The sequence below is a fragment of the Haliotis cracherodii genome, unplaced genomic scaffold (genome assembly GCF_022045235.1).
Source record: "Haliotis cracherodii isolate W230 unplaced genomic scaffold, xgHalCrac1.p SCAF_4, whole genome shotgun sequence".
Lineage (NCBI taxonomy): Eukaryota > Metazoa > Mollusca > Gastropoda > Lepetellida > Haliotidae > Haliotis > Haliotis cracherodii.
Window position 1 is genome coordinate 40,534,394 of NW_027266297.1, and position 18,897 is coordinate 40,553,290.

An 18,897-nucleotide genomic window follows, 5' to 3' on the forward strand; every position below is an offset into this window, starting at 1 on the left:
GTGAAACCTCTTTAGTACGCAAACCCCACATTCCGGACACTTGTATTTCGGAGGGCATAAGCACCAATATATATAATAAGTTACACCTGGCAGGTTACCTGGGTACTGTCTGGATTGACGGGGGTTTACTCTACTGTGCTATAAGTAAGCTCATGAAAATCAGACATTTGGCTCTGAATGCGAAACCTTGCTACGTTAAGGTCTTCATGTAGAGAGGCAGCGTATCGGAGTGAAAGAAATGTATGAAGAACTAGTCATTATTTGGTGTGTTCTTGGCGTTTTAGGATAGCCCTGGAGGGCGGGGGGGGGGTAGTTGACATATAGTTCTCGACCTTAGCATCATCGTTTTGTATGATGGCATATGGGTACTATATATCTACCTGTCCCAGCGTTTGTATGTTACTACACGTTTAGAGTTCACTCATTCACATTTGTCATGCTCCCTCGCTGGAATGGAACCCTGATTCCATGTTATCCGTGTCCCCACGCAGCGCAAATCCAATTGTACCAGGCTTTCTACAGAACATCAAGCGTACTGCGTGCTGCGGAAGCAGGAAACCAAGGATCAGTGAGTGAGTATTGTTTTACGCCGCTTTTAGCAATATTCCAGCAATATCACGGCGGGGGACACCAGAAATAGGCTTCACACATTGTGCCTATGTTGGATACCCGGGTCTTCGGCGTGACGAGCGAACCACGCTAAAACCACGCTAAAACCACGAGGTTACCCCACGGCCCCAATGATCAGAGTCAGGGGTTAGTTCAGTGTCACAATGGTTTTACGTAAATACAGTGGTATATTTCAGAAAGGTTCCGAGGATACGCCATTCCCAAAACGAATAATTGCAACAGACTACTTGATGTTCAGCAGATGTTCTAACCGATAGTCAATACCTCCTTGTGAGAACAGTTGCCTCGGCCCAGACAGATTGCCGACCAAAGCTCGTCTCGTTGAGGGTATATAGACTACTGGAGTTTTGACACTGTAAAGCCCCGTTCGATGAAACCCTTTTTTCCAGATCGTCTCTGTTCTATCGATATTAATTATACATCGTACTGTTTATAATAACGTCAGACGTCCGTGCCTAATGATAGCCGTGTCTTATTTGAGCACTGCACGATATTCCAACGTCGTTATTTGAAACTGCTTGTTATTACGACTTTAAGGGGAGATAATTAATGTCGCATGAGTGTACAAATTGAAATTGGGAATACGCGGCGGGATAGAACCATAACACAGTTTTTGAATTATGTAATGCTTCAAATCAATTTAAGAGTTGTTAAAAACACGTGGAAATTATTTTATATGGATCCGGTCAAACAACAAAACAATCATAAAAATCCTGATCCCATTTCGCATACGGAAAAGGGAATGTCACGCTTATATGACACGAAATTCACAAAATCAATAATTTTACTCTCGATAGAATGTTTAAAGTCTCTGCCCTATGGGCAAGCGTTAATCAGAGATAGCAGTGTGCCCAGATGAAGACGGCCTCCCTGTAATCACGGATACAGAAACACGGAAGTCCCTTGTATTTAATCTGTTATATTAATTCCATTGTTGACACAGAAAATGTTCACAGTCGGAGAATATTGGCAAAATTCAATTTTGAGAAAATCAGTTTAATTTCAGGATGTTCCTTGGGCAATTTGGGTGCCGGAGATCATAGGTTGGAAGATGCTACAGCCTCCTCCCCATCAGACTCTCATCTGTCATGTGACGACCTGTCACAGTCACCACTCGCATGTAAGTGGGATGGTGTTTTTAAAAACTGTTTTACTCAATCACGTCTCTAACACACATGAAAACAGAGTTGTCTCACCTGGTGCACACAAACCATTGTTCTGTAATGTGGCATCGAACCAGGACGTAGGGGTAAGGTGGTCTACCACTAAGAGCATCAACATTGAACAGCAGAAGAATTACTCATAACTTGGTCATGTGAAGTTTACGTGGCTTTCAGATTGTACGAGAGGCGAGTTAAGTGAGTTTAGTTTAACGCCGTGTGGGAACCCTGGACCACTCGAGCGTATGAATGACATATTTTGACGTTCATATGTTTTCACGAGACTGTAGGAATCACGTACACACTGACGTCATCTGACACAGTGACAGGGTAATCCCTACGAATTAATTCCTTTGAAATGTTTGGATCAAATCCAGTGTGTATACTTTCTTTAGCCCGTCACTAGACGACTAAATCTGAACATTATGTCTTTGGTTTTTGGGGCACCATGGCCGTGATAGAATATCTTCACTCCACATGTCAAAACGAAGGGATGCTCATTGTACACGACTGCGTGCCTGATTTGAGTCTGCAGCAGTTGGAATTTACATCAGCACGTACTCAACACATGTGTAAAACCATCTTTTGTATTGTCGGCCAATTCAGCAATGAAGACTTGCATCTAACCGTCACACGTTCAGTGACAACACTTTGACAATCTCTCCTGTCGCGTTGGTCGTCCTAAGCCCTCAGTTTGGCCCTCACTCTAGGAATGTTTATACAGTTTAGCCCTCATTCTAGGAATGTTTATACAGTTTGGCCCACACTCTTGAGCGTTCATACAGTTTAGCCCCAATTCTAGAAATGTTCATACAGTTTGGCCCTCACTCTAGGAATGTTCATACAGTTTGGCCCTCACTCTAGGAATGTTTATACAGTTTGGCCCACACTCTTGAGCGTTCATACAGTTTAGCCCCAATTCTAGAAATGTTCATACAGTTTGGCCCTCACTCTAGGAATGTTCATACAGTTTGGCCCTCATTCTAGGAATGTTCATACAGTTTGGCCCTCACTCTAGGAATGTTCATACATTTTGGCCCTCACTCTAGGAATGTTCATACAGTTTGGCCCTCACTCTTGGAATGTTCATACATTTTGGCCCTCACTCTAGGAATGTTCATACAGTTTGGCCCTCACTCTAGGAATGTTTATACTGTTTGGCCCACACTCTTGAGCGTTCATACAGTTTAGCCCCAATTCTAGAAATGTTCATACAGTTTGGCCCTCACTCTAGGAATGTTCATACAGTTTGGCCCTCATTCTAGGAATGTTCATACAGTTTGGCCCTCACTCTAGCAATGTTCATACATTTTGGCCCTCACTCTAGGAATGTTCATACAGTTTGGCCCTCACTCTAGGAATGTTCATACAGTTTGGCCTTCACTCTAGGAATCTTCATCCTCAAATAAACTGCAATACAGTGAACGCCCGTTCTTAAATATCCACTGCATGATGTGAAAGTAAACTGGGAAAGAGTATTATGGACTAACACAAGTATGAGCTAGATGGCCTGCTTGATGGGGAAACCCAACAACTACACATCATTCTGATAAATGCCCAAAGGTTTATCCCATTTTCAATTCAGTTCCATTTAGAGAACGATGGCCAACAATTTGATCCGGATTTTGACCTGTGAAGTTGTTTGTTTGTTTGTTGTTTCACTCCGCACTCAGCAATATTCCTGATGTTTGACGGCCGTCTGTAAATAAATGGGGTGTGGACAGAAACAAACAGTTGGGACGGTTGGCCCAGTGGTCTAAGGCGCCGCGATTCGCCAGAAACCTATGATTGTTGGTTCGAATCCCTTAATTGGTCCTAAAACCCCATGATTGTCGTAAAGAAGAGTGTTGATTGTAAAACATAATTGGTACATGGTACTAACATTTGAATTTACATTATTAACATTAACATGGAATTAAAATTTGGAATTAAAATTTGGAATTAAAATTTGCAAGAATGATCATGTCAGCAGTTAGAACTCAGACACAGTTCTTGACAAATTGATCCATACACTAAACCAGCAATCCCCGGGGGTCAAAACTGCAATCAAGATGCATTTTTTAATGAAACTGAAAATGGAAGGATTTAAAAGCGCAGTCAAGGGGTTGAACAATCATTCTAATTAACATCGTATGATGTGTGTGTCATTATCTGGCGCGTGACCCTAGAACATTTTCATTTCTTTAATGTATTGTACTGCTGATGCCACCAGGATCTGCTGACCGTTGGTTCGAGTCCCACATTCGTGAACCTTGGTCGGTCATCATTTGCGTGTTCACTGGTTTAAAAGAAATGAATACAAGTGAAATACTGTTAAAAGAGGCAGTAAACCCAACTCTTCCACTCGATTAAAGAAACTTGGCAACATAATCTACTCATGGCCTTATGCACAATAAAACAGTCAACTGCTGAATGCATACTAAATGAATCTAAGAACACAAGCGCGCCAGACAGTAGAGGGCTATGCATATAGATGCCTTCTGAGGATCACTGGGTCAATCATAAAACATTATTACTACACTTAGTGTAAATTGTCTTCGTTTTTCCCCTGAAATATGGTAATGGTGTCATTCCCAACCAGAAGGCTGAGCAACCCGACGGTGCTAGCATCAGACTGATAGAACACATGCATACTTCACTGTCTTCATAATCATATCTGAAAACCATCGTGCCAGTCATGGGTGAAATCGCCATTGATTTCCGATGTGGATCAACCGGTGAGGTTCTCCAGACCCACTCTACTGTGTAATATACCGGAATGCTCGTGTACATCAAACACACAGGCAGACTTGACTCTTGCAGAATCACGAGGAAGTTATTGGGTCAGAAAATCCACTATTCCAAAAATGTTTATATGATCTTTAAAACTGTTCTTGAACATTCAGGATGTCTACTTTTCTGAGAGAAATAAAGGTACGTATAGCTGCCTGAGCGATCTTATTGCTAAGACTATCATAAGTCAGTGACTGAATACAGATTAGCTTGAGACTCGCAGAATACAAAGTAGCCGAAAATCTGCAAAATCATTCATTTTGCCAAAGATGCATACTATTATTGTCTTTAAAACTAGTTTGCATTATATTTAGAGTTAAATGTTTTTTGCATTGTTTCCTCTGATCCTATCCAAGATAATTTATAAAATCAAAGAAATCGGGATAAGAGATAATCGATGAGGTGGGAATTCCTTTTCATTTCCTAAAGATGAACGTACAAGTGTAGTATTTTTTTTGCTGTGTATAAGACTAAACTGAATTTTAAAGACAAATACTATAAGCTTTGTTGTCTTAAACTGGAAGCACCTTTAACGTGGTTCCTGCAGAAGGGATATCACTCGGATCAACTCGGCTGTTTCCGTTTCTTACGCAATTATACCCCTAACAGCACTAGCATAGGGATGTTGTGGAATCGGTATCCGGTAAACTGGTTCCAATCTGACCACCTGATTCCGTTAGTTGTCTTTTACGACAAGCGTAGTTGAATCTTACGCCAAGCATGGGTTGCTGAAGATCTATTCTACCCCGGAATCTTCACGGGAAGAATGCGTGTATGTGTCTATATGACTATTTGTCTGTGTGTGTGTGTGTGGGTGTGTGTGTGTGTGTGTGTGTGTGTGTGTGTGTGTGTGTGCGTGCGTGTGAGCGTACGTGCGTGCGTACGTGCGTGCGTGTTAAAATTGCCATCCTCATCTCACTATTGGGGAGAAATGTTTTGAAAAAAAGTCTGCGATAATCAGAGGCCATCGGAAGTCATCGGGTTCGTCCAGTACAGACAGAAGTAGCATATAATAATTAATTTCCATCAAATCAAACGGTGCTCAACACCACTGAGAAAAGAGAGAAAGACACACACACAGTGAAGACAGCAGTGAGAAATGTTTACAGGGATGTTAAAATGTTTAAAAAGCAATTTGTGAGTTGTTTTGAATGATGCTTCTAATGGAATTTCCCTGGTTGAAAGTGGGAGAGTGTTCCAGAGAGTTGGAGCAGCGAATGCTCTCTGTCCCATATTGGTTCTGGTCAAGCTGGAACTGTCCACAGACCACAGTGCGCTGTTTGGAACATCAGGTATTGAGGTGTTGATGTTTCAAAGATGCTGTTATGTGCAAGAAGGAGTATCTTAAAGTGGACCCTGTACTTGGCCGGCAGCCTATGCAGGGATAATAGAACAGGTGTGATGTGTTCAGTTGATGAGTCCTGGAAACAACACGTTTTTTTATTTTCTGCAATTTGTAAACTGGAGATCCGGAAATAGTGTAGAAAAGTGAATTGCAGTGGTCCAGTCTCGATATTACGAGAGTTCGCATGATAGGTGTTGTGCGGTAGTAACATGATTTAGAATGAGATTTGACTTGTTCAGCAAGTAACATGTTGGATTAAAAACTAAGAGATTTCTTGCTGAAGCAGATGCCTTCACTTCATCAGTCCCAAGTGATGGTAATTATCACGGCCGAGGATACTCGGCTGTATCCAGAGAATACAACAATGACTATCTCATGTCATTCCGGAACATGCCTAATGGCCTTTGGAGGCCACATTGAAAGGGTCTAGATGGTAGATTTATACGCTTACGATTTGAGTTCACAAAATGGATTTTTTAAGAATTCCTATTTGACGAAAATCTGTATACTACAAGTAAGAAGTTTGGCTTTTCTCTCTCCGTGGTTTGGTCCCCGGCCACGTCATACCAAAAGACGTTAAAAGATGGTACTTGTTGTTACCCTGTCTGGCGATCGGCATTAAGGGGCTAAAACAAGGACTGGTCGGCTCGGAGTCAGTATACAGTGTCTGCGTGGGGTATTCATGTTACACTGCGGTATGGTATCTCAGTGAGCTAGCACTATAAATCGGCATCAGTCCGGACTAGTACAAGCAGCCACACACACACACACACGCGTACATGCACGTCGCTATATAAGTGCAACAATCTTGGACGCGACGTTAAACCCCATTTCACCTCACCTTTTTCTCTCTGGTACTCAGTGACACGTGTGAGAAAGAAATGAGCGCCTCCGTGGTCTAGTGGATAGAGCATCTGCCCGGAGAGCGGAAGGTCAGTGGTTCGATCCATTGACGCGTCATACCAAAAGACGTTAGAAGACGGGACTTGTTGTTACTTTGCCTGCTGCTCTGAGTGGGATACCCATGTTGAACTGCGGTATGGTATCTCAGTGCGCTGGCACCTTAAGCCGGCATAAATACAAGCATACACACACACATGCATGCACGTCGCTATATACGTGCAATAATGCTGAACGCGGTGTTAACTTCACAAGGACTGATGACCGTCTCGCTCGGCAGCGATCGATGTATTTATGTAAATGTTCGAAATACTAGTGTAAGTCCAGAATTTATAATTGCCTCATGCGATGTCTCAAGTTTGTGAACATAATCCCGCTTAATCACTGAGCTGACTTCAATTGACAATGTTTTGTACAAAATGCAAATTTTGACGATAAATGCGGTAATCATCAGTTTCTTTACGTGTGTCCTTGAAATTATTGAAACTGAAATGGAAAACACTTCGGATCACAGCATGAATAATTCAACATTTATATTCTCATGACAATAACCGACGTCAATTTAAACCTATTTTAAACACGTATTTCCCATAGTAAATACATCATTGATCGAGCAGCGACCAAGATGACAGCCTTCATTAACCTATAAAAATGGCGAGGAATCGTTCAGACCATTACACTAAAAGCTTGAAACTTCTTAACCGGGGGTTTTACGTATGCAAATTTACACCGATTGCACTGATGTAATTTTCACAGTAAATACGGTAAGGGCCCATCAGCCAGAGAAGGTTTCAGAGTTTTATATCAGCAGAAATCACATCAATAACACGTCTGTTGAGTTGTTATTGTAGAATCTTCTCATTAGTTCCACATCATTCTCCTCCTCATCCCCCATCAGTCTCAGAACGTGGACAACATGAGCGCCAGGCCACGCCATTCACGACATCTGGCTGCCCATTACACACGGGGCACGGGGCTTACAAAGGGTTTAACTATTTGCCAAATGCATCTTGAGGTAGCGTGTGCTATAACGAAGAGAATCATGTGATATTCCGTCTGATGGGACTGTATCGGTGCCTGACACTGACGGATGTATGAATTGTAGCGCTCCCGATATAGACAGGTGCGTTGATTAAACACAAGGAAGTGAAACCTCGTTAAACCGCAAACCCCACATTCCGGACACTTGTTTTCCGTACCCATTTTAATTTACTCCGCATAACGTTACACGGGATAATTAACTAGGTACTATCTGGATTTACCGGGGTTCACTCAACTGAGAAAGCTCTTTGAAATCAGATTTGTGGCTCTGATTCAAAACGTTTCTATGTTAAGATCTTCACGAGAGGCAGAGGAGAATGAGATGTTAATGGGTGTTTGCGTTTAGCTATAGTCCTGGGTGCCGTTGTACAAAACAACCTTAGCGCTACGACTGACGTAAGTCTATGTTAAGGTATGGGCGTTACGGTCACCTTAGCGCTATGACTGACGTAAGTCTATGTTAAGGTATGGGCGTTACGGTCACCTTAGCGCTATGACTGACGTAAGTCTATGTTAAGGTATGGGCGTTACGGTCACCTTAGCGCTATGACTGACATAAGTCTATGTTAAGGTATGGGCGTTACGGTCACCTTAGCGCTATGACTGACGTAAGTCTATGTTAAGGTATGGGCGTTACGATCACCTTAGCGCTATGACTGACGTAAGTCTATGTTAAGGTATGGGCGTTACGGTCACCTTAGCGCTATGACTGACGTAAGTCTATGTTAAGGTATGGGCGTTACGGTCACCTTAGCGCTATGACTGACGTAAGTCTATGTTAAGGTATGGGCGTTACGATCACCTTAGCGCTAAGATCGCTCTGTACAACGGCACCCTGGAGCAAGGAAAAAACTAATCGTCAGAGTCCGAGGGAACGACCAGTTCAAGTTCGCGGTGGTTTTACGTAAAAACAGTGGAAACTTTCAGAAACATTCAGTGGCAACGCTGCTCCCAAAACGAATTATTGATACGCACTACTTTGTGTCTAGCAGATGTTCTAACTGATAGTCAATACCTCCTTGTGAACAGCGATCTCGACACCAGCCTAGACAGCCTGCCGATCTGTTTCGTTGAGCGTAGATTACTGGAACTTTGATACTGTAACACCCCGTTAGTAAAGGATACTCTATTTTCCGGAAGCTCGCTATTCTGTCGAGTTTAATTAATAACGTACTGTTATCATAACGTCAGTCGTCCTAAATGATGACTAAACCTGTCATTGTTTAAAAAAAATGCTTGTTATGACGATTCTAAGGCATAATGGATTTTTTATTAAGGTTGCGTGAGTGTGCAAATTGAAATTGGGAATACGCGGCGGGATAGAACCATAATAAAGTTTTTGAATTATGAATTGCTTTAAATCAGTTTAAGAGTTTTCAGAAATATCACGTAGAAAAAATGTTAATGGATCCAGTCAAATCACAAAAAGATGATCAAAATCCTGATCCCATTTCGCATACGGAAAAAGGAATATCAGGCTTATATGACACGAAATTCACAAAATCAATAATTTTACTCTCGATAGAATGTTTAAAAGTCTTTGCCCTGTGGGCAAGCGATAATCAGAGATAGTAGTGTGCCCAGATGAAGACGGCCGCCCTGTAATCACGGATACAGAAACACGGAAGTCCCTTGTATGTAATCTGTTACATTAATTCTGTTGTTGATACAGAAAATATTTGCAGTCGGGGAATATTGGCAAAAATTCAATTTGGAGAAAATCAGTTTAACTTCAGGATGTTCCTGAGGCAATTTGGGTGCCGGAGATCATAGGTTGGAAGATGCTACAGCCTCCTCCCCATCATCTGTCAACACCATGTGACGACCTGTCGTAGTCACCACTCGCATGTAAGTGGGATGGTGTTTTGAAAATTGTTTTACTCAATCTTGTTTCTACCACGACATAAAGACAGGGGTCTGTGGGTAAGTGGTTAAAGTATTCGCTCGTCATGCCGAAGACCCGGGTTCGATTCCCCACATGGGACATGGTTTCCCCCGCCGTGATATCGCGGGAATATTAGTAAAAGCGGCGTGAAACCATACTCACGTACCCTCATAAATACACAGTTGTCTCACTTGGTGCACACAAACCATTGTTCCATAATGTGGCGTCGAACACGGACATCGGGTATATCACTGAGAGCATTAACATTGAACGGAAGAACAATCCTTTAAAACTTAAAAAAATAATATAAAGTGAAGTTTACACGATAGCCACTGGAAATGGCTTTTTACGAGATACCGATTTTTGTTAAAGCTTGTGAGTGAGTCGGTGAGTTTTGTTAAAATAAAGTAAGGAAAGTCTTTGGCGTTTACCACTTTGATGAAACCTACGGCCACTTAGAAAGTATACGCTTGAATATTAGACTTGACCAACGTATTGCAATCGTTATGAAAACAGGGGGCACGGGTGGCCCAGTCGTCTAAGGCGCCGCGATTCGCTGTGCAGAGTTGCGTCCCTTGGGCACGTCAGAAACCTATGATTGTGGGTTCGAATCCCGGTTCGCCCCGATTATGTTTCTAGGTTTGTCAGCACTATACCCGTGCTCGTGGGTTTCACCGAAGTGGTAAACGTCTGAGACCTGCATCACTTCGGGCTTTCCTCCCACATTAAGCTGACACGCCGTGATATAACTGGAATACTGTTAAAAGCGGTGTTAAACCCAACTCACTCACTCACGTTATGAAAACTTTACAAGGCAGAAAACAATCGCCGAAACACTGCAAACAAGAGGTCCAAAACACAACTATGATAACCGCACTTGAGATACGTCATGCATCAACAAGTCAGCGAGCTTCTTACCACAAGCATAGGTTGCTGGAGAACGACCGCCTCCGTGGTCTAGTGGTAGAGTGTGCATGAACGTCGCTGTATAAGTGCAATAATCTTGGACGCGACGTTAACCCCCTGGATGCCACAGGGACATATATGTCCCTCTTCTACAACCTTCACTTTTGCGATCTTAGGAAAATGTGCGTCAGAAAAAACCTCGGCATCCAGAGGGTTAAACCACATTTCATCGCATCTTGCTGAAAAACAATTCTTACCCGGATCTGCACGGGGATTATGTATAGGTATATATGTTTAGTTATTAATAGACGTTCTCCGTAGATGCCGCCCGAAATACAGAGTTGCCGGAGTCCGGACTAAGGAGGTTACACAGCATGCAGTATAAGTGTTAACGACCTTCAGTCATTCCACGCCAAGAACACATCCATCTCTGTCGATAGCGTCTCGTCCCCGCTAGGCCAGAGCTCTCGTAGACTATCTGCTAGCAGGTGAAAGACTATGCTGGACTTGGCAGACAGAGTTTAGCACTTAGCAGATTAGACGAGGCGCCTTTCGTCTGTAGGAATAATATTGTTGCCTCCCCACGTGTCAGCTTGTGGCAATGGATAGCTCCTAGAGACCAAGTAAAGCTGGCTTAGGGCCATCGCTCCCCATCAACGACCGTGTTCAGCTGATTTTATTGAGTCGATTTCAGCCAAACAGATCGTCCCTTGAACAAACCTGGTATGTCTGTGTCCCAGGCTTACTGTCTCATGTGTCCACGCACTGCTACTCCAATCTGTTCTTACCTGATCCTTGCTCCATCGGGATTACGCTATCCTTAGAATACGCATGTTTTACACATATTAACATTATATTTACCAAATTCCTTCCGTCCAGAGATGAGTATGTCAAGGTGTCGTCAACTCTCCAGAATTACATATTGCCCTCATTGGTACCGTGTGAGGTTTCCTACCCCTTGCTGGTTTTAAGAACCACTTATTCTTAAAGGCCCAAGCATATACCCATCAACATAAGTTAGATGGAGTGAATACGTTGTGTTAACGCTGAGGATGAGTTATATCACGGCGATAGCCCAAAAACCAACAATCATGGTGTCTTACGTAACCGGGTCGGTCGGGTAGTCTGGTGGTTAAAGCGTTCGCTCGTCACGCCGAAGATCCGGGTTTGACTCCCGACATGGGTACAATGTGTGAAGCCCATTTCGCCGTGATGTTGCTAAAATATTGCTAAAAGCGGCGTAAAACCATACTCACTCACTCACTCACTCTTGCGTAACCCGTTAGAGAGTTTGGGATGGTGACGTCACTTCCAAAACGTAGCTATGGTAACGAATGTGCACAGAGTTTTATCATGAATTATTACATAGCAGAAAGTGTACACCCATGTTTGATGGTGGATAAAAATGAAACAAACAAGAAATGGTTATTCGATGGTGATGTGTTTGATACGGGTATCATAGATGTGTTTGGATCTAAAGTTTGCAGTCTTTCGGCGACAGTTTTCAACTTGGTAACGTTTGCAACGTTTTGGTCAAATCCAAATTTCAAGTGTATATATATTTTGCCCGGCTGTTCATAGAGGACTTTATGAGTTTATAATCAAGGATGAATCGCCATCGGATTCTTTTCTACCATTGTCACCTTTTCTACTTCTATCATTAAATGTTCCCTGTAAAGTCTGTGAAACACAAACTTTCCTGAATCTTCTGCAGCCATGCTACAATGTGGGCCAGATATAATACAATCGAATTGTAATACCCAGCCAGTGTAGCATTATGGTAGCCTAGGCAACACCACGCTAACCCCAATGACCGTATACCTCATCAAGAACAAGAGTCTAATTAGTGGGTATGGTTCTAAAAGCCAGACCCATCTCACAATTAGCAGGGTCACAAAGGGCAGTAGACAAATTGACCGCCACAATTAACGTGTGGTCATGACGCATAAATCACAGGGGCAATTTATGTTCGACAGATTTAGCCTGAAAGTCGAGGAATATGACCATCCCCAACGGAGGCTGAACATCATTCCTTCTCCCTTCACCTTTGTCCTTGTCCTTTGTTCCTTGTTCTTTGTGGTGTATCTCTACTTCATCCTATAAGGGGCTGTGGGGTAGCCTGGTGGTTAAAGCGTTCGTTCGTCACGCCGAAGGTGCGGGTTCGATTCCCGACATGGGTACAATGCGTGAAGCCCATTTCTGGTGTCCCCTGTGGTGATTTGCTGGAATATTGGTAAAAGCGGCGTAAAACTCACTCATTTTTTAATTATATTTTAATGGTTTTGGTTTTGCATGAAAGTGTTGGCAACAAGGACTTTTTATTTCTAAGTTTGAATCGAGAATAAGACATTGTGATATTCAGTGAATTTTCGCTGACGTCATCATTGGACATATTTATGATTATAAAAGAATCTTATGTAATTGAACAATACCTTGTTAAACTTAAATCCAAGACTTTGTTTGTTGAGTACTTCCAATTAATAAGAATTCGGATCTAGGATGTAACATCTGCAACCACAAGCTGTTGAAGATGAACGTCATTTTATATATTTACGTCATAAATATGTTGATGATATGCCCCTCCATGTTAACAGGGGTTATTTAAATTTTGAAACCTGGTAATTTAAGTAATGTTGTTTATTACAGTAACTATACCAAGGATGCATTAGCTGCGCATTCCTGGTACTACGTGGTGTCAAACACGGGCTTGTAACGCACAAAATAGCCGCTACAAGATATATAGTCAAACCCAGTGTCAGTATACTAGCCTTTTATATGGCATACTGACACTGGGGATGACCATGTATCTTGTAGTTGCTATGATTTTGCGTTATACGCCCCTGATGGCCCAAGGATAGATGGATGGATTGATTGGTTGGTGGATTGATTGGTTGATGGATTGGTTGGTTGGTGGATGGATTGGTTGGTGGATGGATTGGTTGGTGGATGGATGGATTGGTTGGTGGATTGATTGATTGATTGATTGATTGATTGATTGATTGATTGATTGATCGATTGATTGATTGATTGATTGATTGATTGGTGGATTGATTGGTGGATTGATTGATTGATTGATTGATCGATTGATCGATTGATCGATTGATCATGGACATTATCCCGTTTTCGTTTATCCTTGTTCTTTGGCCCATGTCCTTTGTCGTATATTTCTTATTCCTCGTACTTTTCCCTGGAAGTACACGATCCGTCTGTTTTAGAAACCTACTTGAGTGCAAAAGTGCAAAATATTTTGGATAAAGAAAAGAGAAATGTGTCACCAACTACAAACTCCATTTTACAGTCGGTTGTAGATTTGCTATAATCACTATGTGGCCAATCCATTCCTCAACCCATCCACCCCACCCCCCACCCCATCCATACACAACACAACCATCAACCATCAACCACCAACCCTCAGCCCAACCCTCAAACCAACCCCCAACCCACATATTGGTTTTAAGCTCATTTTTCTCAATGGAAACTATCAGTGTTTGTTTCAGTCTATATCAACTTGCATTGTCCTTAAGTGTCTTCAAGAGCATTTGTCTCTTTAAAGACAATTTAAAGTACGCATTGGTAAACATTCTAGATGCATCTGCGGTTTTAACTGGATATGACCTTCCCATTGCCTTAATAATTGATTGAATGTACTTTGGAACTTAAAGGTCGAAGAATTGTATTCAAGCAAGCAGTCACATTTCTTACTAGAATATCATTCCAACGTTCACAAAAAAAATGCTTCAAATTTTAAGTTTTCTAAAAGGGTTTTTGCGTATTCGATAAGGTTTGTCTGTCTAAAACGGTTTCAAGAACTGATCGACAGTAAATTGCAAAAACAGTTTTTTCGTTTTGGTAAAAAGAAATGACGAATTTCTACAACCGATGCCACGAATAGATCCGAACATCGCATGCCAAGCAACAATTTTAGAATGAGCAGATCACAAATCAATCTCTATTTGTGCGCCGATATTTGGAGCCTCATCAAGATGTAAATTAGCAGGATGGTCGCACATGGCGAAACATGAAGGACATGTGTAGCAAGCCCTGACATGTCTGACCCGGAGAAATGGCAGATCTCCTCTCAAGTCCTATTTTGGACGTCTTTGGATGCAGCTCTTAAAATCGCTAGACCTAATCTCCGCAACATGGGTCCTGATCGATTTTCGTGGAAAAGAGTCGGATAATTTCGACTTCCATTGGTTACGATTAGTATGCAGACTGCGCTCGCCATTACCACTCAAACTCCCCAGTATTGCGGGGATGGTGGCAGATAACGGCAGACAAAGTTTCAAATGATGAAAGTGACACTTTCTTTCTAAGTCCTTTTAGCTTCTTTATGACATTTAAAGAGATTCCTTACATCAAACGGGCCTAACTCAGGTTTTTCTTTTGAGGTTCTGAAAATATGCCGTTAACTGACTTTAACCTATAATGTAGCATGCGTATGGAGGCAAGATAAGAACAGTAAATGGGAGATGACCCCTGGTGTATTATATATTGATACAAAGTCAACGGCAGAATTTCTATGAAAGTCATTGGCATGTCTTTGGTGAGCCTCGGCATTCTTTGAAAATAATTGACATGGTTTTTTTAAGAACCAAATCCTTTTATTTGAACACACTTTTATGTCTTTTGTGAACCTTTTATCATTTTTAAAAAAATTTTGAAAACAGGAATTTTCTTGAGCAGGACAGACACAACCTAGAACTCCCGTCAGTTCTGTTAGAGCCACGGATATTTTTTGACAACGAGATACGCATCTTGATATACCACTTGCTTCAGTGACATACAGACATTTCCTTGGGCATAACGGGCATTTCCTCCAAGAAAGCCCACATACTGTGAAGTACGTGAACTTCAAAGGGTAGCTGCAGGCTTAATCCTCTCTGAGATGTCTGGTGTCAATCCAAGTTCGGCGATCTACTTGTTATATCGTGTTGTGTAGAAGACAAATGTTTTACAGAAAAATAAACTGGAATAAGAGTCTTATGGAAACTATGGAAATGCAGTCTGGGTATGAAGACACACGACCGTGCAGCAGAACTAACGCTACTTGCAGTCGGGGTATGAAGACACACGCCCGTGCAGCAGGACTAACGGTACATGCAGTCGGGGTATGAGGACACACGCCCGTGCAGCAGGACTAACGGTACTTCAGTCTGGGTATGAGGACACACGCCCGTGCAGCAGAACTAACGCTACTTGCAGTCGGGGTATGAGGACACACGCCCGTGCAGCAGGACTAACGGTACATGCAGTCGGGGTATGAGAACACACGCCCGTGCAGCAGGACTAACGGTACTTCAGTCTGGGTATGAAGACACACGCCCGTGCAGCCGGACTAACGGTACTTCAGTCTGGGTATGAAGACACACGCCCGTGCAGCAGAACTAACGCTACTTGCAGTCGGGGTATGAGGACACACGCCCGTGCAGCAGGACTAACGGTACATGCAGTCGGGGTATGAGAACACACGCCCGTGCAGCAGGACTAACGGTACATGCAGTCGGGGTATGAGAACACACGCCCGTGCAGCAGGACTAACGGTACTTCAGTCTGGGTATGAAGACACACGCCCGTGCAGCCGGACAAAGGGTACTTGCAGTCGGGGTATGAGGACACACGCCCGTGCAGCAGGACGAACGGTACTTGCAGTCGGGGTATGAGGACACACGCCCGTGCAGCAGGACTAACGGTACGTGCAGTCTGGGTATGAGGACACACGCCCGTGCAGCAGGACTAACAGTACTTGCAGTCGGGGTATGAGGACACACGCCCGTGCAGCAGGACGAACGGTACTTGCAGTCGGGGTATGAGGACACACGCCCGTGCAGCAGGACTAACGGTACTTGCAGTCGGGGTATGAGGACACACGCCCGTGCAGCAGGACTAACAGTACTTGCAGTCGGGGTATGAGAACACACGCCCGTGCAGCAGGACTAACAGTACTTGCAGTTGGGGTATGAGGACACACGCCCGTGCAGCAGGACTAACGGTACATGCAGTCGGGGTATGAGGACACACGCCCGTCCAGCAGGACTAACGGTACATGCAGTCGGGGTATGAGGACACACGCCCGTGCAGCAGGACTAACGGTACATGCAGTCGGGGTATGAGAACACACGCCCGTGCAGCAGGACTAACGGTACATGCGGTTTGGGTATGAAGACACACGCCCGTGCAGCAGGACTAACGGTACTTGCAGTCGGGGTATGAGGACACACGCCCGTGCAGCAGGACGAACGGTACTTGCAGTCGGGGTATGAGGACACACGCCCGTGCAGCAGGACTAACGGTACTTGCAGTCGGGGTATGAGGACACACGCCCGTGCAGCAGGACTAACGGTACATGCAGTCGGGGTATGAGGACACACGCCCGTGCAGCAGGACTAACGGTACATGCAGTCGGGGTATGAGGACACACGCCCGTGCAGCAGGACTAACGGTACTTGCAGTCGGGGTATGAGGACACACGCCCGTGCAGCAGGACTAACGGTACATGCAGTCGGGGTATGAGGACACACGCCCGTGCAGCAGGACTAACGGTACTTGCAGTCGGGGTATGAGGACACACGCCCGTGCAGCAGGACTAACGGTACATGCAGTCGGGGTATGAGGACACACGCCCGTGCAGCAGGACTAACGGTACTTGCAGTCGGGGTATGAGGACACACGCCCGTGCAGCAGGACTAACGGTACATGTAGTGTAGTTATAGTGTTAGTGTGGTGATCGTTCCTATAGAACCACATATATATCCGTATACGTTTTTCGATGTCTTGGGTTGGAATCGGATTCTTAGTCAGCACCATTCCCGTGGGTGTTGGTTTCACCAAGGTGGAAGCGTCTACGACGTTCAAAACAATACTAATTCCAACTCACGAGTTGCCTCAAATCCGCGTATAAATACGGCATAGTCCAGAGCTGGACAACTGTTCCCTTCAGCATATCAGGCGTTGTGAATCAAGCTTCACGCATACGTCCGAACAGTCATCAGCACCAGACATTTTGCCCGTAGGTTTCAATAACGCGGTCATCTGCAGTCATAATCACTTCACGCGTTTCTCCAAGGTGTGCACGTGTTTCATTGAGTGAGTGAGTGAGTGAGTTGGGTTTTTAACGCCGCTTTTAACAGTATTCCAGTCATATCACGGCGTGTCAGTTTTAATGTGGGTGGAAAGCCCGAAGTGATGCAGGTCTCAGACGTTTACCACTTCGGTGAAACCCACGAGCACGGGTATGGTGCTGACAAACCTAGAAACACAATCGGGGCGAACCGGGATTCGAACCCACAATCATAGGTTTCTGGCGTGCCTAAGTGACGCAACTCTGCACAGCGAATTGCGGCGCCTTAGACGACTGGGCCACCCGTGCCCCCGCGCGTGTTTGAGAAAGCCTTGAAATTGTCAGCCCGGTTATTAAAAGATCTTGACTTTGCTCTTATATAAATGTGTAATAATCATGGTTTCTCTGAAGTAATGCGAAACATCCTGCGGCGAGTAATTTTGAAACCTTTGTGTGTGTGTCCTTTCAGTAGCAAAACTGATATCATAATATGATGATCTGATGCATATGTTTGCAAATACATTTGGGTCTTACACCTGGCTTTGCAAAATGTAATCTTTGTTTTGAAAAATGTAATCATTGTTTTGAAAAATCTTTAACAGGACAGTTTTGTATGACTAATGTCCACACACCTTCAACTGATATAATTGAAATACTCTTCAAAGCGGCGTTAAACCAAACTCACTCACTCACACATTCAATCCATGCTTGTAAGAGGCGACTTACAGGAACGAGTGGTCATGCAGGCTCGCTGACTTGGTTGATGTATGTCTTCGTAGCCCATTTCCGTGGATCGATGTTCAAGATGTCAATCACTGGAGTGTGTGGTCCAGAATTGATTATTCACAGACCGCCGTCATACAGCTGAAATATTGACGAGTGCGGAGTTACACAGCAAACAAACAAACACACTCATTTCCCTCCCGCCCTGTATATTACACGCAGGGTGTATATATGATGTCTGAATCACAATTCATTCCACAGGGAAGTAAATAAAATAGAAAAATCAAACAGCGTCTCAAAATCGGACGGCTGCCAAAAAAAACCCCTCTTAAATCGATGTTATGTCGTGAAGCGGGTTGACCTTTGGTTTTTGAAGGTAAGTTTCACGGCGTTGTACGTCGCCACACTCTTTGTTTTTTTGTTTGTTTGTTTGTTGTTTAACGCCGCGTTCAGCAAGATTCCAGCTATATGACGG